Source organism: Crinia signifera, chromosome 19 (genome assembly GCF_055691185.1).
Source record: "Crinia signifera chromosome 19, ASM5569118v1, whole genome shotgun sequence".
Taxonomy (NCBI): domain Eukaryota; kingdom Metazoa; phylum Chordata; class Amphibia; order Anura; family Myobatrachidae; genus Crinia; species Crinia signifera.
This window is the reverse complement of record NC_139226.1, coordinates 13,053,440-13,063,616: the sequence shown is the minus strand read 5'-3', so window position 1 is coordinate 13,063,616 and position 10,177 is coordinate 13,053,440. Positions and strand designations below refer to the sequence as shown.

Sequence of the window (10,177 nt, the reverse complement as noted above, 5' to 3'; positions counted from 1 at the left end):
ATATCAGGCATGTCGCCTATATAATTTTGATTGTCGGCTGTATTAAAAAAGTGAGGGAAATGGCCTTTTGAACCCTCAAAACCCATTGCTTTTGGTAAATGACTGAGGCGCATTGGCATGAAATTTAAAGAGTCTATAAAACGAATATTTAAATCACACGCCGTTATACACAACAGTTTACCGCCCTGTGCCAACACAGAAGTTTTCAATTTTTCTTTAATAATTTGACGCATGTGTACCCCTCAAATTTTGGTTTCATGAATGTTTTTACAAAATCAACAATACAAGCAGAGCCCTGAAACTCCCAGGATTTCTCATCAGCCAGTGTTAAGGCGTAACAGTAATTTGGTATGTGTACCCCTGTTTCTTGCATGCATTCAAAATCATAAAAAATATATTTCAAATTAGGATCTGATGGTTTAATGTTTTGAATATAGCACATATGACCTGCAAAATTGTCAACATTCACTTTGCAAATGGGACATGTCATACCACGACACTCGTGGGTGGGTATAGTGTACCTACCGCATCGATCGCAGTACATTTTTTGAAGGCACTGTATTTTAAGATCCAGCGCTAGAGACTTGTGGGTCTCTAAGCAGTCTGTTGATCTGCAAAACACTCTACACTGAGGACACCTTAGCTCTGCCTGACCTGTATCAACACAATCCTGTCTGAGGCAGGACTTACAAAAAAAAAAGACAGTCGTGCTTATCTCTATGGTGATAAGCGGTTGCGCAAAACGTGCAGAAGTGACGAGCTCCAACAAATGCTTTAATATCCAAAATTCCATAGTAATGTCCATCGTGCCATAAAACAAACAATATGTTGTCTTTGTACGGCCCCCCTGTGCAAAAGTAGCGCCAATCACAACGGCTGTAATATAATATTTTAATTGTTGTTTTTAAATAATTTTCAAAACAAACAACATCACTAAAGCTGATCATTTTATCAAGGGTCAAATTCAAAGCTTTATGAAGCTCGAGAGCCCGCATGTGTATTACGTGATCTGTGGCGCTATCTTTGTCCATAGTCCGCAGCAGCGGTACATAACTGTCACCGACCCTCTGGTGCTCGATAATGTCTGTGTACACGTATAGTGTATATTGTCCGCCGTTGATGTCTGCGCAGGGTTTTAAAGAATTAGTTTTTGGTTGTAAACCCAGTATTCTTGTCAGCTTAGGGGTGGCTGTGATATGGTACATCATCTTATTGTCGATGCATACGGCACGTTCAAGCGGGTCGTACCATAGTTTTAATCCACCATCCGGTTTATGACGGTCAATTTCAGCATTAAATACATCAATTAGTGCTTCGATAGTTTCATAAAAACCTGGTTTCACACACACCCGTATCACAGCATCGTTCGAACTATCCCATCTTGTTATTTTCAACACACAATCGCGTACATCGATTGTATTCCAGGTGTGTGGATATTGTATTTCTGTAAGCGCAACTTCCCATTCACCGTTTAAGTCTATCGGCTTAGCCAACTTTGTCGTATAGTTAGAAATCTTATTTTGCGGAAATGTCGCGGCTGATGCATTACTCGGCAACAATATGTAGAACGATTTGTCATCCATCTTCCTCTTTGATTATATGTCTTTTATCTCCGTCGCGTCGACCCAACTATTAAATTTTGTGGGATATCCGCGCCATTTGACTAACGCGTATTTCCGACCTCTGACCGTCTTATTTTTTAAAATCGTTTCCACTTTATAAATCCTGTTATAATTTTTTGGTATGCTTTGAACCTCTTCGGGGTAAAAACTGCCTGATATAGTCTCGCCGTAGAGATCCTCCAACGTGTAAAGCGGTTTAAGACCTTTAGTGTTCACACTCTGTATGACAAATATTTCCTCAGAAAAATTCTGTTCGTAACCTTTCTGGAATATATCCTTATGTTTGGAGATGCGTACGTGTTCACCGACCGCTAAACGCGGCGTATGTTTGCTAGCATTAAAGTATTTGCCGTACATCGTCTTGAAAATTCTCAAAGCGTTAGAGGGATTTACTTCACACGGCGTACACTTAATCGTTCTATGGTAAGTGTTATTATAGCTGCTTATGAAGTCTTGTAAAACATCTATATATCTGTAAGTGTTCATCGCCGTGAAATAGCGCCACATTCGTGTTTTTAAAGTTCTATTGAATCGTTCTATGACAGCTGCCTTTACGTCGTTATTTGTCGTAAAATGATGTATATCATATTTTTCTAAGACTTTTTTTAGGGTTTTGTTTAAAAACTCTTTACCGCGATCTGTTTGTAGCTTCTTTGGCATGCAACCCTGCTGGAATATTTTTTCAAAAGCATTAGCGACTGATGTAGCGTTCTTAGCCACTAGGCTTTCAGCCCATGCTCTCTTACTGAAAATATCAATAATGGTTAGTATGTACTTAAAACCATCGTTGTACTTTGCAAGATCTATGAGTGACACCAAGTCGCATTGCCATTGTTGATTTATATCCGATACGCAGATCATGTTCCTTTTATAGTTTTTCCTGGCCGGCTTATGTAATGTATATGTATCTTGATTTTGTAGCCATTCTTTAATATCCTTTAGTTTAAAAGCATCTTTATTCGACACATAAAACTTTTCAACGCCGCTATAACTGCCCGGGTTTGATACCGTGTAATACGCACTCTTCATCCGTTTTTTTTCGGTTATCCGTACTTTGTAACATCGTGGATCTTTTGTTCGTAGCCATAGCAGATTGCAAGCGTGGAGGCTTATATCAAGCTTGAAATAAATAAACAATATCCCTATATTGTAGTCTTATTAAAATCAAGCAACTCTAACGTGTAATTTCACTGGGCATATTTACTAATGCTTCTTCAAAGGGTTAACTTTGGAATAAATTTCAATGTTTAAACACAGTTTATAACTTTGCATGCTTATTTATATAAAAAACTATTAAAAGTGGGCGTATAATGGGGAGTGAAAATGGGAGTGAAAGGGGAGTGTTTGTGGGCGTGGTGTGGGTGTGTTTGTGGGTGTGGTACCTGTCACTTTTAGTTTGACGGAACATGGTTCACTATCTACTAATGCATGCCTTTGGTGGACAATGTCCCTGTTTATGAAGCGTATTGTTTAATTTTGGCTTAATCTGTGTGGCATTATGTGAATTCTGGCTCAATCCGTGTGGCATTATGTGAATTTTGGCTCAATCCATGTGGCATTATGTGAATTTTGGCTCAATCCATTTGGTATTATGTGCATTTTGGCTCAATCCGTGTGGCATTATGTGAATTTTGGCTCAATCAGTGTGGCATTATGTGATTGTTGGCTCATTCCATTTGGCATCATGTGTAAGGGGCAAGTATAATGGGGTCTTGTATTTTATTGCATAATGTGTAGAAGTTGTATATGGTGTTGTACACTACACTCAAGGAGACGCCCCCTGTTGAGTGGCCACAACCCCTTTTCCGGAGCGCGCCTTTGGCGCGCATACAACTACATCCTGCACTTTTGTCGCCATGGTGGCCCTGCGTACTTAAAATGCCAGGGCCTATTTTTAATCCCATTTCCATCCTCTCTCTGCCGCTCTCTTAGCATGTACACTGGCACCACTAACATCAACTGTCAACTGACCTGTAATCAGTGCCCTATGTGCACATCAGGGTTTCTTTAATTTTCACAAGGTATCTGCAGGGCATCAATTCCACACTCCCACACTCTGTGACTACTAATAGGATAGAACTCACCAAGGGTCAGAGCCCTATGTTCTACCGTCTGGTCTGGGGCTCACTGCCTAATACTGGCGTATCTACCGTCTGGTCTGGGGCCCACTGCCTAATACTGCCGTATCTACCGCTGCAGTGCCACTCTTACATGAGCCACGTGTTTGTGCTGCACACTTGTGTGGCTTAGAATAGTTATCCAGCTACCTCGGTGCAACCTTTTGCCCTAAAAACAATATTGTGAGGTGTTCAGAGTAGACTGGAAATGAGTGGAAATGAATGTTATTGAGGTTAATATAGCGTAGGAGAAAAAAAATTGTGATTTTAGCAGTTTTTATGCCTTTTTAACAAATAAATCAGAACCCAAAACCCCAAAAATCCAAACACAAAACACTTAGGAGGTATTTTGGCAAAACCCATTAGAACCCAAAACCTCAAGGTAATCAGAACCCAAAACCCAAAACCGAAAAGTGGCCGGTGCACATCCCTAGTAAAAAACGGCCATTATAATGGCATGCAATGCGACCGATGCAATGGACCCGATTTTTTACATTGGAACCAATGTTAAATGGCCCAATATACCCAATTTTTTATTGTATAGCCACCCTGATGGGTAATTTGTATGTGAAATGCCCCCCCCCCCCCCCCATTGTTAACGGGCCTCCACGATGAACGCCAACCTGAAGCGTGGCGAGCCTGCGAGGGGCGGCGGTACGCGTCCTCCGACCTTTTCATACCCCCACTATCCACATCGGTGTGGAGTTGGTTTTATATAGTGAGCCCAAAGCGTGGCGAGCGGACACGTAATACATGTGAAATTATGCGCGTCCGCTCGCCTTGCTTCGGGCTCAGTGGCTCGCTGCGTTCGCAACACTATATAAAATCAACTCCACGCAGACGTGGATAATGGGGGTATGAAAAGGTCGGAGGACACGTACCGCTGCGCTCGCCACGCTCCGGGTTGACGTTGATCGTGGCGTTGACAATGGGGGTGCATTTCACATAGTAATGGCCCAACAGGGTGCTTATACAATTAAAAATGGGGTCTGGGGGGCATTTAACATTGGTTTTGATGTAAAATCGGGTCTCAATGACAATTTTACATTGAATCCAATGTAAAAAACAGTTGCATCGGTCGCATCGCATAGCATGCGATTTGGTTGCATGCGATGCGATCGACCCGATTTTTCACACCCGATGGCATACAATTAAAGTAGGTGGCGCCGTGCTAGGAAACAAGTACCGTTTATGTTATTATTTATTATGTATATAATATATGTGTGTGTCCATACACCGCCCCCATTCAATGGTCGCCGACCAACAAATGATTTCTACAGCACTCGCAGTTCTAAGACACTGGGCAGTATTCAATGAGAAAAATTTGCCCTGTTTTAGGGCGAATTTGTGCTTTTTTCGCCTTGGACGGAGCATTTTGCTCTCCAAAAGCGAGCAACCCTATTCAATGTGAAATATTCGCCGTCTTTCTAAGTGATTTTCGCCGTCTCTCTCCGTGTAGCAATTTTCCATCTTTTCATGGAGAGCTGGAATGTGAACTTTTAAACTAAAAGGTTTTTTTTTAAATTTTGGTGTAAAAAAATCTGGATTTTTTTTTCTGTGAAGGGGCATGTTATTTTTATTCATGTGCTTATAGCACATGAATATATATTTAATTTAAAAATATATATTTTTTTAATTTTTTTTTTTTTTACACAGAGCAGCCAGCAGGGGGCTGGAGCTCTCGAGCCGCTCATTAGATATTCATATATTCACTGCATCCGATCATTACATATGCACAATCGGGTGCAGTGAATACTGGGTCCCCCGCTGGCTATAGGGGGGGGGGGCAGCTTGTGCTGCCTGGGTCCCGGGGAGCCCACCTCCCCTCCACATATGTTCTGGGGCAGCCAGGGAGACTTTAATCTCCCTGGCTGCCACCGTACCACGGCTCCCTGCCAGCTCCCTGCTGCGGACGCTCGTCCGCTGCAGGAGTTAAGACTCGCCTCGAGTTGTGGCAAGTCTTAACCACATTGAGTAGTGGGAGCAGGAGTGGCAGCGAGCCCTCCGGAACAGGGTGAGTGCATGGCGAGAGGAAAAAATCTCTCGCCATGCACAGAGAATATTTCACATTGAATACTGCCCACTGTCTTGCTGTCTTAGATTTGTGAGCGGCCTGTATGGGAAGCAGACGAGCAAATGACATACGCTGACATCAGCTGCCCGCCCCTCCGCACTTGTGTCACCGCCGAATAACCATGGGTACACGCATGGAATGCCCGCCGCCCCGCGCCCTCCACCCGCATTGCTGTGTGCAAGCAGACGGCGAATAATCAATTTGCTGTGGCCGCTCACACAATCTGGATACACATGCGCATTGCTGTTTATGCACAGTCGCAAAGCATCGCTGCCCTGTGCAAAGTCACAGGGGAGCGTATGGACTAGAATGAGGGCCGCTATACATTGTGACTCTCCCGCATCACTCGTCACTGCAACACGTCTTCCTTTCCCTCTCCATTCGTCTTCCTCTTGGGCTTCATTCTGGGTGGTTGCTATGGGCATCCAATCAGATACTATCTATTATCTTCTGGAAGGTGCTAAATCAGGCATGTCCAAACTGTGGCCCTCCAGCTATTGTGAAACTACGAGTCCCATCATGCTACAGTTTTGCCATTAGGGAATGCTAAAAGTTTGCCAAGGCATGCTGGGATGTGTAGTTTCACAACAGCTGAGGGGCCACAGTTTGGACATGCCTGTGCTAAATAAATAAAGTAGATTCTGATTGGTTGCCCATATCAAGATCCCCTGTGAAGTAGAACTCCCATCTTAGTAAATTTGCCCCTTTGTATTTTTATTTTTTGTTATTATATGATGCATCCTATGTTTGTTTTCTTACATTTTATTGGCACCGTACCGTTTCATTGCACCTGGCCTTATATTGGAAGTCATTTTTGTCTTTCCTCTCAATGTTTTTCAAATACATAAAATGTTGTTTTTTTCCCCCCAAAACAAATAAATCTGTGGGCTACATGCAAAAGCACCTAGTGTTTACCCTGCATACAAACATAATACGTGTATTTGCACCTATTGCTTTGCTCCAAATTCAGAATCAGCCCCATAATGAATCTTTTACCTTTTTACTCATTTACTCAGTTAGGGGAAGTGCACAAGTGTGCAGTGCATTATTGGGAGTTGACTAAGTCCCATGACACTTTGCACCAGAGGGCAGAGGCTGAGACGTTTGTGCTGAGCTCTGATTGGTGGAGCTCATTACATGCTTCTCAGGCCCATGGAGAACAGCAGCAGCAGCCTAGTCATGGGAGGGTTTTTAATCAGAGGCAGCGCTGGGACAAACACAGGCATTTCATGTGGTATGTATGTATGTATGTATGTATGTATGTGTGTGTATATATATATATATATATATATATATATATATATAAATAGATACTTGGTTACCGGCACTCCAAGATACACATGACAACTGCCCAGGTGCTGCACTCAAAGAAATGGTTCTATCCTTGAAAACTGAGTAAAATCTGAAATGTTGGAGCTGATTGCGTCTACATAGTCATTTTTGTGAAGTCCAAAGGAGTGCCACTTACCACATCTCTCTCCCTCCCCCCCCCACCCCCTCTCCCCTCACCCCTCTCCCCTCTCCCCTCTCCCCTCTCTCTCTCTCTCGTATATATATCCCCTGCAGTTACCCATTGACCAAGTTTATTCTGCCTTTACTCTGTGTTTTGACAGTGTAATATTCTCCTATGCAGTTTGCGGCCATGCTGAGCCTGCTGTCAGCACAGCACATGCTGTAGAGCCATGTGCTGCTGCTGCCGCCCGGGAGGGACGGAGGAGGAAGGGGGGGGGGGGGTCAGACCAGGGCCCCTCCAGCAAGCCCGGGCCTAGTTAATGAGTACCCCCCCCTGTGACCCTGTCTGCCTGAATGCCTCCGTTCCATCTCCGCTGGGGTCCCGTCGCACCTGCAGTCAATGAAAATGTCCTTCCCAAAATGGCCGTGCCATCCTCTAGCATTCATAAAAACTGTCAATGAGGCGGCGGCCATTTTGGGAAATACATTTTCATTGCTGGTACGGAAATAAAACCCCAGTGGCAGATATAGCAGGAACAAATGTGGAACGGAGGCTGGAGGGGAAAATGCCAGACAAGGAGCAGGAATGGGGGGGGGGGGGATTTTTTTCAGTGGGGGGGGGGGGGGGGGGGTTGGGCAGTTTTTAAAGTAGCACTACTGCAGACTAGTATACGGTATAGGAATACGCTATATGAGACCTTATCAATGTGATCGATAATAACAGGGTCACTTAGCACAGATTAGAGAAGCACAGGCCAATCAGTGTTTGTCAGAATTATTTAATTCCCTTTATTTATTGCCTGGGCAATCCTCAGGAAGCACACACGTGTCATCATTCAGATACTTATACCAGTACCCCGGCTTACACCCACAGCCTTGCGTGCACATTTTGTTACAGGGAACAAGTTTATTCATGTCCTTGCAAAGTCGGCCACAAGTTTCCTTACAGCTCCATATTTTGTTCTTTCCACATCGCTTAGTGGTTCCTGTAAAAGGAAGGAAGCGCAGAGACAGATGTGATGAGGTTCTGTAGACCCAAATGTTCAGCTTATCTCTAATTAGGAGAAGGGATCTGGGCCCCATGTCTCACCTGAGAAGAATGTGTTTCCTCTCATCTACCATAGTGTTACTCCCTATGACATCCACCCCCCACACACACACACACACACACACAATAGGCCTTATTCTGGTTGACTCGCAAACTGTAAATATCACATCTTTGCCAGTCATTGAAATGCCCCCCGCACGGCTGGCCACCTGCCCCTCGCACGCCAAGTTCCCCTGAGTGCAAATTAATGTTTAGCATAAACATCCATTTGCAGCTTTCGTGCGGGGAGGAAATTGTTCAATGGTCGCCAACCATCAAATAATTTCTACAGCGCTCGTAGATGGAAGACTCCTCTCTGGTGTTTTACATCTGGGAGCGTCCTGTGCGGCGTCATCGGGAAAGTACCATGGGAATGCCCAGCGTTCTCATGAGCACAGCCCCACGTCCCCTGCCCGCACTGCTAGGTGTGAACTGGACTGCAGACAAGCAGCTCACAGTACTCGCTCGCACCAGCCGCAAAACATCGCTCCCCTGCGCGAATACACAGGGGAGCGAAAGGACCAGAATAAGGGCCAATAAGTAGCATTATTCTGCACAGCACTTACCTTGGGGATCAGTTCCGGTTTGTGCACATATCAGCATGGCGGCCACACCTGCGGAACACAGGAGTTATATACATATAATATTAGTAGTAGAATGGTTGGATGAGGATTATTAGGTCAATAGGTCACCAGAGAGTAGGTTAACATATAAAAAAGATCGACATGTTCTAGGTCGACATTAACAAAAGGTTGACACCAGCAAAAGGTCGACATGTAAATGGTCAACACAGGAAAGTCAAAACTATTTTTAACCCCTTCCCGACATTTGACGTATATATACGTCATGGCCGGGAAGTACTTCCCGACACATGACGTATATATACGTCATGACTTCAAACTGTCACTGCGTCTAGAGACGCAGTGACAGAGGGACGATGTCTGCTGTCCCTGACAGCAGACATGTCCCTGCATGCCCAGGGGGGGCTGCGATGCCGCCCCCCCGTCACCCCCCACTGGTGTCACCCCACCTCACCCCGCCCGCCCCCAAAGGCCGTGATTGGTTCGTCGGACCGACGGACCAATCACAGCCATGGAGGGGGGTTTAAACTAACGGTGACTGCACTGCAGACGCCATTCCGGTCTGGAATAGCGTGCAGTGCGGTCACCGTGCCCAGCTGTCGCCATTTACTGACCAGAACCTTGCTAAATACTTACCTGATCACTGCCTGGATCTTGCTTCCTCTTGTGACATCCTGTGCTGTGTTGTGCTGTGTTGTGCTGCTGCGAGTTATTAGATAGAGAGATAGAGATAGAGAGAGATAGAGAGGCCTAGTGACAGAGAGTGCTATATTTTGTGCTGCTGCAGTGTAATAGAGTTATAGATAGAGAGATAGAGAGAGATAGAGAGAGAGAGAGATAGAGAGAGATAGAGAGATAGTGACAGATTGTGCTATATATTTTTTATATAACTGACTGCTGCCCCCCCCCCCTTTGTGCTGATCAGTATAAATTAACTGATCAGCAACTTTTTGGGGGCGCAGGGTTTTTTTATATATATATATACCTGTCAGTGCTGCTGCTGCAGTGTCATAGAGTGATAGATAGTGAGAGATAGAGAGATAGAGAGATAGAGAGAGATAGTGACAGAGAGTGATAGAGACTGCTATATTTTGTGTCTGCTGCCCCCCTTTTGTGCACCCCCAGCAACTTTTTGGGGGTGCAGGGGTTATTTTTCATATATATAACTGTCAGTGCTGCTGCTGCAGTGTCATAGAGTGATAGATAGTGAGAGATAGAGAGATAGAGAGAGATAGTGACAGAGA

General features: G+C 44.5%; 1 long non-coding RNA gene across 1 annotated transcript; it reads right to left on the bottom strand.

Annotated features, from left to right (window-relative positions):
- Positions 1–8,024: 8,024 nt before the first annotated feature.
- On the bottom strand, positions 8,025–8,987 carry LOC146041694 (uncharacterized). The gene is made up of 2 exons (XR_014463555.1): positions 8,919–8,987; positions 8,025–8,251 (listed from the first exon to the last, which is right to left on the bottom strand). It is a non-coding gene; the product is annotated as an uncharacterized LOC146041694 (long non-coding RNA).
- Between the last annotated feature and the right edge of the window lie 1,190 nt (positions 8,988–10,177).